Genomic DNA, 22,278 nt, shown 5'->3' with positions numbered 1-22,278 from the left:
AAACAAACCGCTATGCTGAGTAGTGTCGTAAAAGTCACAGTGAAACCATTTGCTTGTGGCAGTTGGTCGCTGTAGACAACATGTGGGTGTTTTTTAAGTTTCCTGATATGCCAGGTCACAGTGGGTAAACCAGTCTGGACGTGGTACTGGTTCACAAACCAGTTGTTGCAGACATCAATTTTCATCAAAGTTTACGAGTAAGCGTAATTTGTCTTGCTCACTACAAAATACGTGCAGTTCACTAATAACGATATTTAAGATGAAGCCAATCACCCAGCGCTAAAACTGTACAAACTGCGGGATTGTATCAAACGAGCTTCAAAAATATGCAGAAGGTGTATCTTACCAATCGTGACATAAGTCTCATGGGTTACAAGAGAAGGCTATCATGGATACGGTACATCACATTCAAATAAATACGATTCAGTAATGAGTTCTACATGCTGTGCGAAGCTAGTTCTGGGTACATCTGGCACCCAATAGTTTACACCAGTAGAGGGAGCAAGTGGGGATGGCAAGTCCAGTACAGCATCGCTACATCATTTTTCCTGTTACTGGTAGACACTCTGCTTGACCAAGGTTACTGTATAACTTTGGACAGTTTCTACACTTCACCTCAACTGCTTGAAATTTTACTATAAAAGGAAAACCGATGTATATGGCACTGTATGACTGAACTGATGTGATATGCCTGGTGAGTCTGGTCGCGTGAACGAATCGTCATGGCAGCAAAAAGTTAAAATGATGGTCATCAAATGGCAGTAATAAAAGGATAAATGTCTCTGTATCTATGCTTTTGTGTAGTTGCCAAGCCTCTCGCATTCCAGCAGATAGTGAGTGCAGCACAAACATCTGTAGTAATAAAAAGCGTAGCATTTTTCATTCCAACAGATGGTGCATCACATACATTTGTAATAATGCATTTTATACTACAAATGTTTGTTATGCACCATCTGCTGGAATGACAAATGGAATACATTTTATTACTGCATGCACAGTACTATAAAGTACATTCCAACAGATGGTGCATTGCAAATGTTAATACGGAGGTCTATATTGATTGCTTAAATTTCAATCCATTTGTCATTTCAACAGATGGTACATCACAAACATTTTTACTTTCACGTATACGAAGCATAGGGAAAGTACTGTAATCATCCAAAAATTCAATTTTGATGAATAACATTTTTGGAATTATGTCTGTGTGTGTGTGTGTGTAAGCATGATAACTTGAGTACGCTTTCACTTAGGTTAACCAAATTTTGCATACAAGTATTTGGTACAAAATGTAGATTTCTATCAACTTTTGAGCTATTTCCGCTAACCAGAAGTGGCACTTTTTTTTATTCATGCAGCTGCAGAGTCCGATTTATTCAACTTCCATCCATCCATCCATCATCCAACCCACTATATCCTAACTACAGGGTCACGGGGTTCTGCTGGAGCACAGGGTGCAAGGCAGGAAACAAACCCCAGGCAGGGCGCCAGCCCACTGCAGGGCACACACACCCACACACCAAGCACACACTAGGGACAATTTAGGACCACCAATGCACCTAACCTGCATGTCTTTGGACTGTGGGAGGAAACCGGAGCACCCGGAGGAGACCCACACAGACATGGGGAGAACATGCAAACTCCATGCAGGGAGGACCCAGGAAGCGAACCCAGGTCTCCTAACTGCGAGGCAGCAGTGCTACCCACTGCACCACCGTGCCGCCCTTATTCAACTTTACTTTTATAATAATTGTTCAATATATATAATGTATTAGTGCCATCTATTGGAATGATAAATGCAATGCATTTTATTACTATAAATGTTTGTGATGCACCATCTGTTGGAATGACAAATGCACTGCATTTTATCGCTATATGTATTACAAAATACATTCCAATAGACAGTGCATTACAAATGTTAATGCTGAAGTCTAGATTGATTAATTAAATTTCAATCCATCTTAAGTGGGTAGCACAGCTCGATCCCCACATAAAATGATAAACATTGCTGATCAGGGGGATTTGGAGGCACTACATGTGCACAGGTGGGTGCCACTATGCTTTGGCTGAGTCTGCTACCCTCATGCCCAGGTGCTAATCAAGTGATGAATGAAGGTGATTACTAAAGAGATTTTTTTTTGGTGAAGTTAATCTATTTATTAATTATCACAATGACATTAAAATGTCTCAGTGCCACACCTACAGAATGTCAGCCATGCCTTGCTGCTAGGATGATATCAACCTACTGTATAGCAATATGACATGGTGGGCTCTGAGTTACTGTAGGATTGCTTCAAGTGCAGTGTTCATTTTATAACACAAAACTTTAACTAAATCTTCTTCACCAAAGACACATACTCACTTTGCACAAACAGCAGTACCAGGAAGCGCACTTCTAAGCCATGACAAGATGTTACATCTCTAATACCTGTCAGCACTGCACGGGTGCCTCAGGAAAAAAGGTGAATCAAGACATTAAATATACAGTAACACTCAGAAATGGAGTTAGTGCCCAACAGCCATATAAGAAACATTGCTCACCCTCTATGAACCTTTCTTTATAGGAGCCGCTATTCCTGAATTCCTCTCATGACACTCCTTCAACTTTCCTCTCTTTGGCCTCTCTGTCCTTCTTTTGACGACTTTTCAGTGGTTCACCCTTTGTGACATTTTGACAAGTCTCTCAACTTCTTGTTCACCCTTCCCTTTTTAGATTTAGAAAGTCGAGTTTGTACAAAGTAATGAGAAGCCACTGCAAATTGATGCCACCTGGTGGAAGCTGTCATTGCCAATGTGGTCACCTGCCCTACAAATCAAGGGCCAAGCAGAAAAGATTCTGTTTGTGATGTCTTCTTGGTATTCCTACATTACTAAGAGACTGAAGACTCTGGAAGGAGGCTGAGCCCTTCGATCACCTGTAGCACACAACAGTGACAGTTATCCTCGGGACATTCAAAGGAGGACAAGTCATCACTTGCATCCCCTTATCCTTGGACCACACATACATGTACATGTCAGTATACTGCGGCAGCTGTACTTTCTTTCTTCCCTGAATCAGAGACGTACCTTAAGGCCGTCATACTGAAGTTACTGATTACACCTACAGAATGTGGTCAACACATAAGAGAGATTAGGCCCCCTAGTGGATATGTCTGTGTAGAACCTGTAGATGCCACACAGGCTGGACTGGCATCCCGGCCAGGAAAGGGAGCAGACCTGGAAGGAAGGACCAGAAAGGGTGGACGGACAGCCCATTAAAAAGAGAAGATGTTGATGGAGGTTTTTATTCCCACACCATGCTAGATGGCAGCAGCCCCAGAGGTCAGTGCACAGTAGAAAACCAGTAGGGCATGTCGGGGGTTTGGTGGCAACTGGGCGACAGTCAACTCGGAGAAAAGACAATTTGGCAAAAGACAACTTGGCGAAAAGACAATTCGGCGAAAGACAATTTGGTAAAGAAACAACTTGGAGAAATACAACTAGGCGACATCCTTTACCAGTTAGGTAATAGTTGGGTTCAAAGAGATTTTTTAATGATATTTAAATGACAATGTGATTTAAAATGTTGAAAATAAATTTATATAATTTGACAAACGAACTTTATTTTACAGATGGAACAAACTCTATCTTACATTATCTTCTGCAACCAAAATTTATGTAAATTGTATTGATTGTAATCGTATGATAACGTTATTTAGAATACAAAAGGTGACCTGTGAGATCGGCTTAAGGGATATCTTTACTCTCAACGTGTTGGGACTCTCATAAAGCAGGTGATTCTGTGGATTTTCCGGCGTCCTACATTGTCATTTAAATATCATTAAAAAAATCTCTTTGAACCTAACTATTACCTAACTGGTAAAGGATGTTGCCGAGTTGTCTTTTCACTAAATTGTCTTTTCGCCGAGTTGTTTTATCGCAAAAATTGTCTTTCGCTGAGTTGTCTATCACCCAGTTGTCTTTTCATTGAGTTGTTTTTTCGCCGAATTGTCTTTTCGCCAGGTTGTCTTTCGCCAAGTTGTCTTTTCGCTGAGTTGTCTGTCGCCCAGTTGTCTGTTGTCCAGATGTCTTTTCATTGAGTTGTTTTTTTTCCAAATTGTCTTTTCGCCAGGTTGTCTTTCGCCGAATTGTCTTTTCACCAAGTTGTCTTTCGCCAAATTGTCTTTTCACCGAGTTGTCTGTCGCCCAGTTGTCTGTCGTCCAGATGTCTTTTCATTGAGTTGTTTTTTTCTCCAAATTGTCTTTTCGCCAGGTTGTCTTTCGCAGAATTGTCTTTTCGCCAAGTTGTCTTTCGCCAAATTGTCTTTTCGCCGAGTTGTCTGTCGCCCAGTTGTCTGTTGTCCAGATGTCTTTTCATTGAGTTGTTTTTTCTCCAAATTGTCTTTTCGCCAGGTTGTCTTTCGCCGAATTGTCTTTTCGCCAAGTTGTCCTTCGCCAAATTGTCTTTTCGCTGAGTTGTCTGTCGCCCAGTTGTCTGTTGTCCAGATGTCTTTTCATTGAGTTGTTTTTTTTCCAAATTGTCTTTTCGCCAGGTTGTCTTTCGCCGAATTGTCTTTTCGCCAAGTTGTCTTTCGCCAAATTGTCTTTTCGCCAAGTTGTCTGTTGTCCAGATGTCTTTTCATCGAGTTGTTTTTTCACCGAATTGTCATTTCGTCAGGTTGTCTTTTCGCCGAATTGTCTTTTCACCGAATTGTCTTTTCGCCAGGTTGTCTTTCGTTGAGTTGTCTGTCGCCCAGTTGTCTTTTGCCAAATTGTCTTTTCACTGAGTTGTCTGTCACCTAGTTGCCCCTGAACGCATGCTGGGATATGTCACTGGGTGCCACGAGAGGGCGCTGTAGGGAGACAAACTCCCTATTATGGACTTCCATGCGAACTGGTAGTGCTTCCATAGGGCAGTTGCCCTGCCACCAGAAGTACTCCCGGGTGTGTAATAAAAGGGACCACACTCCCTTATTCAGGCGAGTCGGAGCTGGGAGGTGGTGGAGCAACACTTGAGTGGAGGAGGGCAGTGTGGTAGGGAGACCTGTGTTTGTGCTTGTGTCACATTTGGAGATATTTAAAATAAAAACCTTTGATTATTTGAACCCGGGACTGTACAAGTGTGTTTGTGTTGGGGTTTGGGGCTCGCTGACACCCTGGGATTATCACAAACCATTCACTTTAATACTGCTTTCAGTAAAACAACATCTCCGTCTCAATTCTTTTAGAACTTGTCTTTCTGTTCCCTGTAAATCTACTCTTGTAGCTCTAGTAAGACCAGCTGGGCACACAGAATAAAAAGTAGATCTTTTTACGCAGTATCATAAAATCACCTAAATATCCACAAATACATACGAATCCATCCATTTATTTAAGTCTTTTAACTCAATACAGGATCAAAGAGCCAGAGCCTAACCCTGGAGACATGAGTCCCAAGCAGTGATGCACAAAACATTCTGCGAGGAATCGGATTTGAAGCAGAAGTCCGTTTTTCATTTTGCACCAAAAATTGCTAAATTTCTGCCATTCCAACAAGAATAAATGGTGTTTATTTCCCGTTTGGAAGCCTCTTCATGCATTAATTTCAAATGTACCTGTCTGACATTTAGAATTTTAAAACAGATCTCTGGTGGAGAAACATTTTACCATTTTAAAAAAATAAAATCTCAAAAATCCATTAACATTTTTGATGCTGTTGGCTGTTGCCCGGCATTGGTCTCAGAAGATGCTCATTTTGTCTGAAGCTTTGTTTTCTCTGATCTGCAGGAAAGCATAATACTAAAAATTATTTTCAGGCATTATTACAAACTAAGTAACATATAAAAAGGATCATTTTTGGAAGGAGTGTACCTTTAAGGGGGGGGGGCAGCACGGTGGCACAGTGGTAACAACTGCCTCGCAGTTAGGAGACCTGGGCTCACTTCCCGGGTCCTCCGTGGAGTTTGCATGTTCTCTCCGTGTCTGCGTGGGTTTCCTCCCACAGTCCAAAGACATGCAGGTTAGGTGCATTGGTGATCCTAAATTATCCCTAGTGTGTGCTTGGTGTGTGTGTGTCCTGCGATGGGCTAGCACTCTGCCCAGGGTTTGTTTCCTGCCTTGCACCCTGTGCTCCAGCAGACCCTCGTGACCCTATAGTTAGGATTTAGCGGGTTGGACAATGGATGGATGGATGGATGGATGGATGGATGGATGGACAATGACTGACTGTTCCTTTAAGGCAGTTTTCATTTACAAGAAGCAAGAGCGTATCCCAGCAGTACCAGTACAAGACAAGAACCAGACAGGGTAGGATGCTAATCCAGCACAAGGCATGGGTGCTCATTTATATGGGGTCTGTGAAGAGAAACCAGTCCATTTCAATGTGATTTTAGGGAAGAAATTGTTTCAATAAACACTAGTGGCACAGTCCTTAGCTCTACTGCCTCACAACCTCCATGACTTCAGTTCAGTTTCCAGGTTCCTCACTGTCTGTGTGGAGTTTGCTCAGGTCCTCTCCTCAGGTCTCACAAACACATACATGATGTCTAAACTGGACCAGTCTTGGTGTGCACATCTCAAGAGGGATTTGTGCTCTCCAGCTCATCCATAACTCTGTAATTCAAATACAAGATTAGAAAATGGATGGATTTTACAAAGTTATGTGAGACGATTCATGCGGTTTAATTCAGGCCGGTGAGGACCAAAGTCTTACCTGCCATAGTGTAAGCCCTTCCTGGTGTTTTGGTCACCTTGGAATCTCTTTACTTCTTGCATTCCCCAGTCTAAAACTCTTCAAGCTCAAGAGGACCCTTCCACACCTTCACAGGACAGCCCACCTGAAGAGCTTCTGCTGCCTTTCCTACTTGAAGATGTTTCCTTAGCTTCTGAGGGCTAATCTTTCCTGCCTGAGGTCCTTCTTCTCGATACCCCAATTAACTATTAAAGCACCACCTGCTTTCTAAAGTCTATTCCCATCATCTCCATTCACTCTCCTACAATGCACCTCTGTTCAAAGAACCCAGGGTCAGGTCACGTCAAGTCAGGTCAGGCTGGGGAGCATGAACTGGTACAGCACGTTGCCGCATGCACCACGCGATGAAACAGCTCGGGATCCTGATTGGCAACCCCCTAGGGTCCGGTCCTTGAGGACCACCGTGGCTGCAGGTTTTCAATCTAACCCTTTTTCTTAATGAGTGACCTGTTTTTGCTGCTAATTAAATTCTTTTGAACTAATTTTAGTTGACTTGTTCTTAAAGACTCAGACCCCTTAATCGTTTCTTTTTCCTTAATTAGCAGCCAAACAATAATGAGATACAAAATGAGTCAAAACAACTGGTGTCCATCATACAATATCTGAAAATAAACAAAGATGAAGGTCTCAAGAATGCTGATTTGCTCAAGTCCCCAAACATTTTACTAGTGTGCTCTTAGAAAAGAAAAAATCAACAGCTTCAGAATGTCTGCTATTGAACTATGAGAGCAGCAACAAGCCATGGAATTAAAGAACGGGTTTAATTAACGACAAGAATTGGCGCCTGATTGAGCAACTGGTTGGAGTTTGAGGCCCTGACTTAGTTGGTCTTCTGTTGGCTCACTCACTTCACATTTCACTTCTGTTTGGGTGCCATTTAAGGAAAGAAATGAAGCAGAGGAGCGATGAAGAAATTCAGGGAAACATTTCTTAAAAACGAAGTCAATTAAAATTAATTCAAAAGAAGTTAATTAGCAGCACAAACAGGGCACAAAAGGGTTAAAATGAAAACCTGCAGCCACAGTGGTCCTCCAGGACCGGAGTTGGCCACCCCTGCCCCAGGCAGACACGCGGTCCAGTCCCACTCTCTACAAATGACCCTCTATCTGCCGCAGCCAGGTGTTACGTGAGTGTCTCCTTGGCCTGGTCCAGTCACTCAGGTCCTCAACAATGACGACCCTGGGAGCAGGACCACCCATGGGGAATCGAGCCACATGGCCGTAGTACCGTAACTGACGCTCCCTCCCAATGCAGGTATTGTGCCTCAGTGTGCAGTTTCTTTAATCCTCTAAATGCAGAAGTGACATTTTTAAACTTGAACCTGTGGTATATTCTCACCCACCACTCAGTCCCCCTCAGATTAAGCCCCACATTCTGCTCTCTCATGGTATTTATGTTCAAACATATTGCTTAGTGCAAATTTAGCTTTTTAGAAAATGAAGTAGAAATACTGCACTGCTCCACAAGTTCAGATTTTGCTGTTCTGTTTTCTCTTTCTTAAATAAACCCTTAAAACGTTACACACGTGGCCACAAAGTGAAGGAGGCTGGAAATGTGGTCTTGTGTGAAAAAGATCAAAGTGGAGAAAGTTTAAAACCCAATCCTGGAATAATGTGTGCCAGGGATGGGGGGCACACACACACACACACACACACACTAACACTGACCCAGTTTAGACTACAGCAGCACACACATATGTGGGAGAAAAGCCATGTGGAAAATCTGCAAACTCCACACCATCAGTGGAACTGACTGAGGTCCAATCTGTCATTGTGCAGCCTCATTTCATTCTGCCTCGTAAAGTGTTTTGTGATAGTGCTTACTATGAAAGGTGCTGTTTAAAGAGGTTTTTATTTTAGGGGTAAACATCACAAGTAAACATAAAAGTCTTTATCAACAAATTCTTGCTGCCTGTATGGAAAAAATTAAGCAAGACTTGCATAGATGGTCAACCCTTCATCTCACTCTAGCTGGAAGAATTAACATTGTTAAGATGAATATCCTTCCTAAGCATCTCTTTTTATTTCAAAACATTCCAATATACATCAATAAATCATTCTTTAAGCAATTAGATTCAACAATAACCTCATTTATTTGGAACTTAAAACACTCACGTATCCAAAGTGCGACCCTACAAAGACCTAAAGGCAGAAGGTGGCATGGCTCTACCTAACTTTCAGTTTTATTACTGGGCAGCAAACATATAAGCAATAAAAACCTGGACACAAATAGATGAACAATAGGGGGCTCTGCCCCCTGCTCGCCACGCTCGCCAACTCCTGCTGTTGGGTAATTATGCTATATCTCATACATACATCACGCTATTTATAGTGTGAAGGTGTAGATGACGCACATAGGAAGCAAAGAATAAACTGCATGGCACAGTGTAAAGATTTATCGGAAAATTTGTTTATACACAACATTAGTAGTAAAGATGGTGTCTTGTCCTTGAATGAGTTTTCTTTGGCATGGATCATTTATAACCTTAACTTTAACGTCAGATGAATGTCGAACTCGTGAGAAGGTCACATAAAGTTGTCCATGTCCAAAAACGGGCTCAGAGAGGTAGATGCCAACCTTGTCCATGGTTTGTCCTTGTGATTTGTTGATGGTCATGGCAAATATAGGTTTAATGGGGAACTGTCGCCATTTAAGTGTAAAAGGTAATTCTAGGTCAGAACTTGTAAGGTCAATTCTAGGAATCAGAACAGTATTGTCAGCATGTGATCCTGTAAGTACTTTTGCTTCAATAACATTGTGTGTCATGGTGTTGATGACTAAACGTGTACCATTGCATAAACTTTGTTTAGTGTTAAGGTTTCTTAATAGCATGATTATTGTTCTGATTGTGTTGTGGTAATCCGGCTGGGTTAATAGTGTTCAAATATTCTAAGGGGAAATTAAGATGGTCATTGTTGTCATCAGAGTCAACTTTGTCAGAGCTTAGAAAGAGCCGCTCCTCTCCAGGAAGTAATGCAATGACTTGGTTATTTATGTGATCAACATTAATATTTTTTGGACATAATATAGTGCGTTGTGTTAAAAGGGGTATTTGGTCTAATGAGATTGTTTATCCAAATATCTCCGTAACTAAGTCCTCGCAGATAAAGGCTTGAGGAATTGTAATAATATCTGGGTGAAGTCCATCTGTATTGGTGAGTGTCCCATCTCCCTGTTGTAATAACCAATTGTTATATTCTGGATCTGGACATCGCATGTTTTGTACCAACTGTATCTTTTGAAAGCAATGCCAATTGTCAGCGTAACATTTTTTCTTCCGCGGTTTCAGAAGCGCGTTGTAGGCGCCGACGTTTATTGTTTTTTTTCATGCGGGTTCGTGTTTGTGGTCCCGTTACTCGAGCCGTCTAGTTTTGTACCCGTGATCGTGAATTTATGACTTGTTTGTTCTTTATCGTTAGTAATATGGATAAGTAATAAGGAGGATCGCACTCACTGTTAATATGTGGACTGTTCGTTTCTTCGTATTATTACCCATCAGGTGTCGCGCCTGTATATGTATTGTAGTCCAGTCTCTTGTTGTTTATGTATGACGTCGTTTGTCGGTGTGCGTTTTTTTAGAAGTGCGTGGAATGTGATGTATAGTCTGTACGTTGATTTCAGATGCGAGTTGTAGGCGAATGCTTCTATCGTAGTATCTGCCCTTTTCCGAAACACAAATCGCTTTCTGTAATATGTTGGGTTTGATGTGTGACCCTTTGAGGACTCCGTAGTCTGTTCCGTTTAACTGTGCTGTGGGGGTGTGAGTTCTCTCTTTCAGTACTATCTCGGGTGTGATTTGTGAAGTTTTGTGGACTCCTTAGACTGTCCCGTTTCACTGTTAGGCGGGGATACTCTGATTCAAATATGTTGTGTTGTCCGTATGTGTGGGGTTTTTGTATGATCTCGAGTGTTCGCTTTTGGTTGCTCTTTTGAGCCTCAATCTCGGGCTTGATGGGTGACCGTGTGTGGAGTCCGTAGTCTGTCCCGTTTCACTTTGGGGCGTGTGTCTGACTCCTCTTTTTTGTGTGATATGGGCGCGTTGCCTCATTTCTTATTTCTGTTAGTGAAGGTGTGCTTTGTGTCTCATTTCTTATTTATGTTAGTGTGTGAAATCCGTAGTCTGTCCCGTTTCGTGTGCTATGGGCTTTGTGTGGCGCTTGCGTCTGACTCCTTGTTTTTATTGCTAGGGGCGCGTTGCCTCATGTTTTACTTCTGTTAGTGGAGGGGGGCTTTGTGTGTCGTGGGTCTGAATCCTCGTTTTTGTGTGCGTACCGTTTTGTGTACTATGTGGCGCTTGCGTGTGACTCCTTTGTTTTTGGTGTGCTGGGGGCGCGTTGCCTCATTTCTTATTTCTGTTAGTGGAGGGGGGCTTTGTGTGTTGTGGGTCTGAATCCTCTTTTTTGTGTGCGTCCCGTTTCGTGTGCTATGGGCTTCGTGTGGCGCCTGCGTCCGACTGCTTTTTTTTGAGTGCTATGGGCACGGCGCCTCATTTCTTATTTTCCGTTGGTTGGAGGGGGGCTTTGTGTGGCGCCTGTGCACTACGTCTTTTGCGTCCATGGCCCATGTCCCTGCGTCCATATCCGGTTTACCATTCTCGTTTAGTAATATGGATACACAGGCCTGGTCCGCAATAGAAATAAAATCCTGCAGTACTTCTTTATATTCCCTGCTTTGTGCCCCAATAAATGCAAGTTATCGCCAATATAATAATAACCTAATTGTGCTTCACTCACTCAGAATATGGAACCAATGTAGAAAGCATTTTAAGATGGAGAATCTTTTATCTGTGGCACCTCTGCAAGAGAACCACCTCTTTCAACCCTCGCAAACATACGCAGTTTTTAATATCTGGAAAACATTTGGGATTAAATTACTTAAAGATCTTTATATAGACAACATCTTTGCATCCTATGAACATTTACATTCCAAATTTAACTTTCCAGCTACACATTTCTTTCACTATCTTCAAATTAGAAAATTTGTTAAACAGAACCTGCCTGATTTTCCCCACCTCCCACCTTCCTCTATGCTGGAAAAAATATGTCTCACTCTCGAGGACTCAGACAGCATTTCTGCAATATATAAAATTATTTTACAGTCCCTCCCTTTCAAAGATCCAAGAGGACAATGGGAAAAAGATCTCTTAATCAATATATCAGAAAAGGAGTGGAAGGTAGCAATGCAGAGAATTCACTCGAGCTCCATATGCACAAAACATACAATTATTCAACTCAAAATTATATATCGAGCACATCTGTCTCGCTTGAAATTGTCCAAAATGTTTCCAGGGCAAAATCCAACCTGCGAACGCTGCAATCGAGCTCCAGCCTCACTGGGCCACATGTTTTAGGCCTGCACCAAATTAACATCATTCTGGACAAAAATTTCTAAATGCTTCTTAGACAGTCTTGGTGTCACAATCCCTCCTAACCCACTAACAGCTGTGTGTGGTGGGCTAACAGAGGGGCTTAAAGTGGAGAAGGACAAACAAACTGTGATTGCCTTCACTTCACTTCACTTCAGTGACTAGGAAGGCCACTGAAGAACTCTGAACTCACTGTCATGTTCATGAAACCAGTTTGAGATGACTTTTTGCTTTGTGACATATGGTGCGTTATCATAAGTAGCCATTAGAAGATAAATTGTGGCCATGGAGGGATGCACATGGTCAAAAACAATACTCAAATAGGTCATGGCATTCAAGTGAGGACTGATTGGTACCGCCAGGCCCAAAGTGCGCCAAGAAAATATTCCCCACACCATTACAACACTACCACCAGCCTGGACTGTTAACACAAGGCAGGTTGGGTGTATGGATTCATGTTGTTGGTGCCAAATTCTGACCCGACCATTTGTGTGCCTCAGCAGAAATTGAGATTCATCAGACCAGGCTAAGTCTTCAATTGTCCACTTTTGGTGAATCTGTGCCTATTGTAGCTTCAGCTTTCCATTCTTGGCCGTCAAGAGTGGAACTCAACATGGTCTTCTGCTGTTGTAGCCCATCCTCCTCAAGGTTCAATGTATTGTCCATTCTGAGATTCTTTTCTGCTCACCATTGCTGTACAGAGTGATTATCTGAGTTACAGTAGCCTTTCTCCTCTGACTTCTCATCCTTGAGGTGTTTCCATCCACAGAACTGCCACTAATTGGCCATTTTTTTGTTTCTGGGTAAACTGGAGAAGCAGTTGTGCATGAAAATCCCAGGAGATCAGCAGTTACAGAAATACTCAAACCAACCCGTATGGCGTCGCTGAAATCACTTTGATCACATTAACGTGAACATTAATCGAAGCTCCTGACCTGCATCGGCCTGATTTTATGCATGGTACTGCTGCCACTTGATTGGTTGATTAGATATTGCATGAATAAGCAGGCGTATGGGTGTTCCTAATGATTTGCTAAGAAAGTGAGCACTTAATTACACCCGAACCAGCCAAAGCTTACCACTGTCTCCTGTGATGGAGATTAACCTCAGCATTTTGTCATCTGAATGGTTGTGGCTCCGTATATCCAAATCATTTTGTATGACTAACTTCTAGTGTATGGGCAGGGTGATCTCTTGTACGTTTCAACATGAAACTGTGCGTGTTTCTCGTTTAGATGACTAATAGGTCAGGGTGGTGTTCTCTATTCATGCACCCCATCTAAAGCAGCAGCACAGTCATGCGTCTAATGGGTTCACTTTATAGTGCCTACCCAACAGGCCGGCCCTCCTTTGAAGACAACTAAAACAGCAAATATGTCACAGTTGCATTTTAGACAGATCCAACAAAAACGTCCTCCCACAAATTTGACTGAATAAGACAAAAAAAAATAAAAAACCAAACAAATGAAATTGCAGAGGTGGCACACTGTGACTCACTCCCCTCTCTGCTGAGTAATCCATGGGGCAATGCAAAAAGAAGACCAGAAACGCATTAAAGCAAAATTATATTTTTAAAAATAAGGACTTTTTTTGGGGGGGGCTGTCAAAACAAGACAAAAAAATAAAAATACTCCCCTGAGCCACACTTGTTTCTGTTAGCTGCATCCTAACTTGAAAGCTGCAACAAATCCTGTGCGTGTAGAAAGTGGTGATGGTGTGGACTCCAGGGAGCAGCAGCCTCTGAGGCCTGTGGACATGTTAAGGGCCTGTCTGACTTGTTTAATTCATTCATCTCCGGAGCTAAACTTCTTATCCTGTAGGCAGCTGTGGACTTTGTCTTGGAGGTTCTCTCTACTGCACCTCTGTCACCCTGCGAGGCTCACAATGAGCTCGGATCAAATACGAGTTCAGCTGAAATAAAAAGCTACTCCCGTCAAAAGGAAGCTCAGGCTAGTGTGGGATGGCCAAGTGTTACCATTTAAACAGTGTATGTCGTTGGGTGTGTGGTTTATGTATTCAATGCACTTCTAATGATATTCTTTATTCATTTAGCATGGTAGTAGTGTTACTTTTTTCAGTCTGCTTGCAAATAATGTGAAAAGCACCAACCGCGATAGTCACGTCTGCCTGTCCGTCTATCCACATGAAACAACACGGCTTGCAGTGGACTGATTTTATTGAAACTTGGCCGTCTGTCACGAGAGCTCAATTTTCGCTCTCCAATATAGCATGCTGAACAATTTTTTTAAATTTCAAGGCACTGGTGGATTTGCAGACTTGTCTATCTTAAAACATTCTGTGCACTTTCAACTATGGATTAGTTTATCATTCTCAGTTTTAACTTTACAACGGTTGTTTCAAAATGTCCATCATTCCACTCCTAAGAGCAAAACAGTGAAACACTGGCAGTCATGCGCTCTAAAGCAAATACATTAGCTGTAGGACACAAGCAGGAGTGGGGATGGATGGACGAGTGTTAACATTTAAACAGTATATGCTGGTAGATGTGTGTTTTATTTATTCAATGCACTTCTAATGATATTCTTTATTCATTTAACTCTTTGAGGGCTGAATATTTTTTCCAAAAAACATAGCTTCTGAAAAGCAATGGTTTCACATAGAAATCAACATTAAACATCTGTTGCTGCATGCTGTGGCTGCCAGTTTGCCAAGAATGCGCAGCAGGCTTGCTGCCAGGCCGTCTTTGCATGGCTGGGGCAGCAGCAGCAGCGGTCGCAGTGCATTGCAATCTGGTTTCTACCTCTTATCTTTGTTAAGTGGCAGTCCTCCCTGGCGAACATTTCAGTAGGCGTGTCAGCTACATGAACCTGTACAGCACCACGACTAGCTGGGGAGCAGTCAGCAGAAGCTGGAACCTCACATTCATTTTCGATCACTTGTATCTAGGAAGGCAGGCTCTATTGTAGGCACAGAGCTGGACAGTCTGTGGCGGAGCGACGGGCACTGAGCAGGCTCCTATCAATAATGGAGAACAGTATCATCTCCAGACAGAGGAACAGCTTCAGCGACAGACTACTGTCAATGTCCTGCTCCACTGACAGACTGAGGAGATTGTTCATCCCCAACACTATGCGACTCTTCAGTTCAAGCTGGGGGGGTAAACGTTAACATTGTACACAGTTATTGACTGTTGTAACTGCCTTGCACTCTCCACCTTGCACTGCATTTTTATCACTCTTTAATTAATATTGTTATTATCAGTATGCTGCTGCTAGAGTATGTGAATTTCCCCTTGGGGATTAATAAAGTATCTATCTATCTATTCCTGCTGACTACATTAAAATCTATCTATCTATCTATCTATCTATCTATCTATCTATCTATCTATCTATCTATCTATCTATCTATCTATCTATCTAAAATCAAAGTCCAATAAGTCATAGTCTAGTTCAGAGAAAATAGTCCAGGGGTGTCCAACTCCAGGCCTGGAGTGCCGCAGTGGCTACAGGTTTTCATTCTAACCCTTTTCCTAATCAGTGACCAGTTCTCACTGCTAATTAACTTTTTCCCCATCACTTTAATCGCCCTGTTAGAAGAGCTCAGCCCTCTGAATTGATTCCTTTCTTCATTAAATGACAGCCAAGCAGAAATGAGATGTGAAACGAGCTAACAGATAACCAGCCAAACTGGAACGTCAAACTCCAACCAATTTCACTCCAATCACTTTCTTAACGAGAAGCCGATTCTTGTTGTTAATTAAACCCGTTATTTAATTTCATGGCTTGTTACTGCTCTCATTTTGCCACAGCACACATTTTGTAAACTGTTGTTTTTCTGTTCTTTCTAAGAGCACCATCTAAATGTTTTGGTGACCTGAGAGATCCATCTTACCAAGACCATCACCTCTCTTTAATTTCAGATATTGTGTGATGGGCACAGGGGAGCTGGTCATGTGGTGGCTTGTTTTGTGTCTCATTATTGTTTGGTTGCTACTTAAAGAAAAAGAAACAACTATGGGACCTGAGTCAAGTTAATTAAAAGAAGTAATCAGCAGCAAAAACTGGTCACTAAGTAAGAAGATGGTATGAATGAAAACCTGCAGCCACTGCGGCCTTCCAGGACCGGAGTTCGCCACCCCTGAAATAGGCAAAAAGTCATCCACGGAGAATTTTGCTTTACACATTTGCTTTGATCTCTCGCCAGATGTCAGCGCCATTTTTTCTGCTGTTTGCGCCTCGCTACTCACACGAGCGCAGGAAATCTCGGTCAAACCAATGAAGCTAACTTTCCTTCTAGCAACGAGAGTCCAACTAAAACATAACAGCAGGTTTGGTCACAGATTACAGTTGATTGTGACAAAATTCAACATCAGCTCTGAAAGAGTTAATATGGTAGCAATGTTATTACTAGTTCACTACTGTATAAATGTAGTGGGAGGTCTCGTTATATGCTGTAGAGGAAGGTGATTTTATTATGTTATAATTGATACTCGTTAAATTGTTAACAGCATTATAGACCATTTAGGGCGGCACGGTGGCGCAGTGGGTAGCGCTGCTGCCTCGCAGTTGGGAGACCTGGGGACCTGGGTTCGCCTCCCAGGTCCTCCCTGCGTGGAGTTTGCATGTTCTCCCCGTGTCTGTATGGGTTTCCTCCGGGCGCTCCGGTTTCCTCCCACAGTCCAAAGACATGCAGGTTAGGTGGATTGGCGATTCTAAATTGGCCCTAGTGTGTGCTTGGTGTGTGGGTGTGTTTGTGTGTGTCCTGCGGTGGGTTGGCACCCTGCCCGGGATTGGTTCCTGCCTTGTGCCCTGTGTTGGCTGGGATTGGCTTCAGCAGACCCCCGTGACCCTGTGTTCGGATTCAGCGGGTTGGAAAATGGATGGATTATAGACCATTTATTATTAGATAAGGTGTTCTTTTCTGATACTTTTCATCTCAGTAGGATGGCTTGTCTAACCACATAAAACAAGGATGGGTAGTTTTACGGAGGGGATTTTTCTACAGACAGAAGAACAGACAAGTTTAGCAAGATGAAAAGGTCACAACCTGAAATGGCCTTTTTTCTGGACTTTCCAGATGCGTACAACAAAAGCTACAAACTATTTGTTATCTTTGTGCCTTGTCACTACCCAATCTGCGGTGCCTGCCCAATTTGCGGGCGCATGCGCACAAAGACAACCCGAGGTGAGTGCAGAGCTTTACTATTATGACCCTGCCCGATCTGCATTTTTTTACTTTGCGACACGTCCCCATCCGATTTGTCTCGCGCACGCGATTTTTTTGTTTTTTTTCATTAAGCGCATGTGGTGTATGTCACTACCTGGTTCCTGTTGCCGGCCTGATCCGCACGTGCATGCGTACTGAAAGGCTACGACATCGCACACTTTACGGTGCTGCCCAATTTGTATGACGCATGCGTGAACACTTTACGGCATGTTAGGCTTTCAATACGCCTGCGCCCGCATTTTTATTTATTAGGGATTTTGCACGTCACTTTTGAACAATAACTGTGTTTGCTTCTTTTAATAAAAGCACTGAGTACTGGTTTACCTTCCCCTTGGTTCATGTGGATTCCTCATTTGCTCGGCTCATTCCTCAAAAAAGTTACTGGCGGTGGCAGGTTCCACAGGCTCCTGGTGGGACTTGGTAGCATGGGCCTGACCCACACCGTCACATAGGGACACTGCAAAACCCTTCCACGAAAAAACATATGCCAACATTGTGTTTCTGCCCGCGCCCCATTCTGAGGTTGTCTCTGTTGCATGAATCTCAGTTACAGCAGCTCACTTCTCCTGCTCCTTGAACTCAAAGCAGTTAAGTGACGCGATGTTCTTGTTTATAAATGTACAGAATGCAAGCAGTTTAACTTTTGTAAAAATGTATGAAAGATGACTCAGTGACAATTAATGAGCAGTGACTAATTGTGTACTCATCATTTTCTGCTACACTAAAAACAACCTCACGGCTGCATTATCTAAAGCATATAATGATTCAATATTTCTGTAATTCTCACTGTAAATCACCACAATAATCCACAATCTATTGGATGCAGCCAATCACTTTTGCTTGAAACTTCAGCACAGATTCTTAAACTCCATCAGGTACTTTGACACAATTTATGTTAAAGAAATTTGAAGTACAGTCAGCCACAGACCATCCTTGTATCCAATAACAACTATCAGAACCAGAATAAGTCATTTCCTTCAGGATTAATAAAGTATGTTAGAACTGTACAGATAGACAAAGGCACAAGTGACATGAAGAGCAAATATAAAAATAAGCATATAAAGTAAAATAGAATATAAATATCAAAATAAACTACAATAAATCCTCATTTACTATGCTCTACATATATATTAAATATAATACAACAGCTACTATACATCTGAGTCTCTTACCAAATCCCTAGTTTAGTAAACAGAACAGCACACTGAGCAGGAAGTCCATCCATCCATTATCCAACCCGCTATATCCTAACTACAGGGTCATGGGGGTCTGCTGGAGCCAATCCCAGCAAACACGGAGCACAAAGCAGGAAACAAACACCGGGCAGGGTGCCAGCCCACCACAGGGCACACACACACACACACACACTAGGGACAATTTTAGAATCGCCAATGCACCTAACCTGCATGTCTTTGGACTGTGGGAGGAAACCCACGCAGACACGGGGAGAACATGTAAACTCCACGCAGGGAGGAACTGGGAAGCGAACCTGAGCAGGAAGTGTTTCACATAATAAGCTCTATACAGGTATATATAAAATCCAACGTCTGTCTGTCCACTTTTTACGAGAGAACTACTAAACAGATTTAGATTGGGTTTTTTTTGTATAATTTGCTTGAACATTCCGGTTGTGGCAGCGATTTATAAGCGCGAAGTGAAGAGACACACTGCGGGCTGAGGGGAGAAGGAGGCGGGGCCTCAGGAGTGGAGAGAGGGAGGCGGGGCCTCAGGAGTGGAGAGAGGGAGGCGGGGCCTCAGGAGTGGAGAGAGGGAGGTGGGGCCTCAGGAGTAGGGAGCCGGGCAGGGCCCTCCTCACTCACGTGCCAGGCTCCATTCAAGTCGGGTGTGTATGTCTGTCCGCTTTTCTACTTAATGGATTTAAATCGGGTTTTTTTTTCTATAATTTGCTTGAACATTACGGTTGATTTTGCGACTTCTCTCATTGCGCTAAGTATCATAGTTCTCTTACGGTAACAATTTATAAGCGCGAAGCAAAGAGAGAGGCAGCAGGCTGAGGGGAGGGGGAGCCATAAAATTAATCAATTGGTGCTCAAATTATTTGACACGCTGTCTCAGACATGCACTTCAGTAAATACCATTTTAGAACACAACGATTCAGTTCATTATCCTACGGAATTTTTGAAATTCCATGAATTCTCCTGGCATGCCGCCCCACAACTTAGAATTGAAAGTAGGAGCACCGATTATCTTTTTGAGAAACCTGAGCCCACCCAAACTTCCCAGTGATACCCATCTGCAGGTCTGTCAGCTTCAGAACAACATCATAGAGGCGATAATCATCACAGGATGTGGCATTGGCAAGAGGGTTTTAACATAGACATATATAGACTCATTGTGTTCACTGTGTGGCCCAGTCGACACGATACGTCAGCACGTACGCCATATTGCGTGTGGCAAAAGTTCCATTTAAACTAATACAGGTAAACGTGGAAACCAGGTTTTCTGATGAAAAAACAATAACGTTTAAAACAGTTTACATACAACAGATTTTGGCGAATCATTTAAATGCAATTATTTATATCCATTTATACACTAATAATGACAATTATTAAATAATAATAATAATAATTATTATTAAATAATTCCTCCCATATAAGTAACATTTCTCGGGCTGCCTTCTTCCATCTCCGAAACATTTCTAGACTTTATCCTGTTCTTACGCAAAACAGTACTGAAGTATTGATTAATGCCTGTGTCACCTCACGTATAGATTACTGTAATGCTATTCTATCTGGCATCCCATAAAAACGTATCCATCGCTTACAACTTCTTCAAAATTCTGCTGCCAGGATAATAACCTGCTGTTCTAAATCCACTGAACATATTCCACCTCTTCTCTGTCAGCTTCACTGGCTCCCTGTTAACTACCGATTACAATACTAAATACCGCTCTTAACATTTAAAGCTCTCCACTACCTCACTGATCTCCAACAGACTTACACTCCTCTCGCTCACTCAGATCCTCATCTGCAGCTCTACTTTCTGTACCGCACATCAAACTCTGTTCTATGGGAGCTCGAGCGTCTCTCATAGTGCTCCTCAACTCTGGAATTCTCTTCCCTCTCATATACGTCAGCTCGATTCAATAACACATTTTAAAACTACCCTCAAAACTTATCTTTTCAAACTGGCATACCAATTGTGAATTTTGCACTGTTACTGCCAGTTATCTTTGTTGTCTTTCTTTTAACAGTGAAATGATCCACTCAATGACAAAAATAAACAATTTTATTGTATACAAATTGGCTTAATAATTTCTGAAAACATTTCACTCATTCCTCTCTCAATCTCTCTCTCTCTCACACACACACGCGCACCCACACACAATGTGGTTACTTAAATATATACAGGATAGGATCTAAAACCCATGAAACAGAACTGTCTTCCATAGCTTTTTCTGTGTGTTGCCACTCTGTAAGTTGAGAGTATTCAGTCTGGCAATATGGTGCAGCCTTAGTTTGTGGAAGACAGACACAACTAAAGACATGAGTATAAAATGATGGCTGTCAATTTCAAACTGTGTTTCCTCAACGTGCTCCTTGAGAAAAAACACATCATCTGAACCAATGTCAGCCCGAACAAACTGACTGATCAAAGGTACACTGACAGCTTGTCCTAATGTCGACTGTCGGATAACACGCTCAGCTACTTTGACCACCTTGACTGGACCCTCAGAAGGAGTCATCAAACCTCACTTTGTTTTTTAATGTGAGCAAGTGGTAGCTTTGATCATATGATGCCGGCACAGCATCCGTCACCAAACCAGCACGGCACACATCACAGGACAGTTTTCTCAAAATCCCGTCTAAGGGCTTACCTCCCACTGCTTCCTGAGGTAGACTTCTTTGGGAAACTTTCAAAGTTTAAGAAAAGTTAGTGACTAAATACGTTTAGCCAAAACATTGTTTGGAGGCTCACTTGAGCACATAAATGCATAGCTTTGCTATCTTAGCCTGGCATAGCTAAAGTTAAGATTATAAAACAGGATTTTCTGATGGCCAAATATAACCAAACAGTTGTTCAGCTTTACCTATGAAATGTAATCCCTGTGATCTGGTTTGGAGTTTGTACAAGCCCAAGCAGCACATGCGTGAGGCATCTTTATCCATTACTTCACTCCACAGCAGTGCCACTCGCAATATGGCGGTGGTGTTGACATACGATGCTGCTGGTCATGAGGCGTCTAGTAAGTCTATGTCTATGGGTTTTAATCCCTCGTATTCCTCTTATCGTGATGGACATGCCCTTTCAATTCTAGAGATTACAGTTCCCAGTGAGGCTTTGCATTGCAATGTCAATTAACAAGGCCCAGGGACAGACACTCAAGTTGGCAGAGGTTGATCTTAGCTCACCGTGCTTCTTGCACGGTCAGCTTTACATTGCTTTCTCTCGGATTAGTTCCCCCAGAAAGCTATATGTCCTCGCCCCTGACAACAAAACCAAAAATATTGTACATCAAGATGCTCTTGGATAGGAAACCTATCAATTGTTCTCAATGCAAATTACATTTTTTAAAATTTCTTATTGATTTTTAAACTTTGTCCTGTTTCAGTACTACGCAGGTGGAGATGCGGGGGACAGCTAGTATTAGATATAAGGGAAATATTGTACATTTTGAGAAAAAAAGAAAAAAAACAATGGCACTTGAATGTTTTCATCACTTAGGTTTGAATCTGCTATCTGTGAAAGCAATTTCTGCCACATGATATTGAAAATTGTTATTAACATATTTTGCATACACCACTAATGCATATAATTACATTCTAATTTTACTGTTATATTTGAATATGACTCACTGTTACAAAAATAGTAATAAAATTGCCATAACAAACGCTTTGAAGTGACTAGAAATTTTAAAAGTACTCCAACTCTCAAACCAGCTAACCAAGTCTCTGAGCGTTACTTCATGCCTGCATTTTCTTGCTTGTTTCATTACGTATCCTACCAAGGTCTGACTCTTACAAAAAAGCTCCTTCTTGAAATTTGCATTGCAGGGTAC

General features: G+C 42.2%; 1 protein-coding gene across 3 annotated transcripts in view; it reads left to right on the top strand.

The window, feature by feature from the left end:
- LOC114663006 (protein shisa-9-like) overlaps nucleotides 1-22,278 on the top strand; it is a 232,608-nt gene that overhangs the window by 191,162 nt on the left and 19,168 nt on the right. The window lies entirely within an intron of this gene.

This window comes from Erpetoichthys calabaricus, chromosome 12 (assembly GCF_900747795.2).
Source record: "Erpetoichthys calabaricus chromosome 12, fErpCal1.3, whole genome shotgun sequence".
Taxonomy (NCBI): Eukaryota; Metazoa; Chordata; class Cladistia; order Polypteriformes; family Polypteridae; genus Erpetoichthys; species Erpetoichthys calabaricus.
The sequence above is the reverse complement of the archived record's forward strand: the minus strand, read 5'-3'. Positions and strand labels throughout refer to the sequence as shown.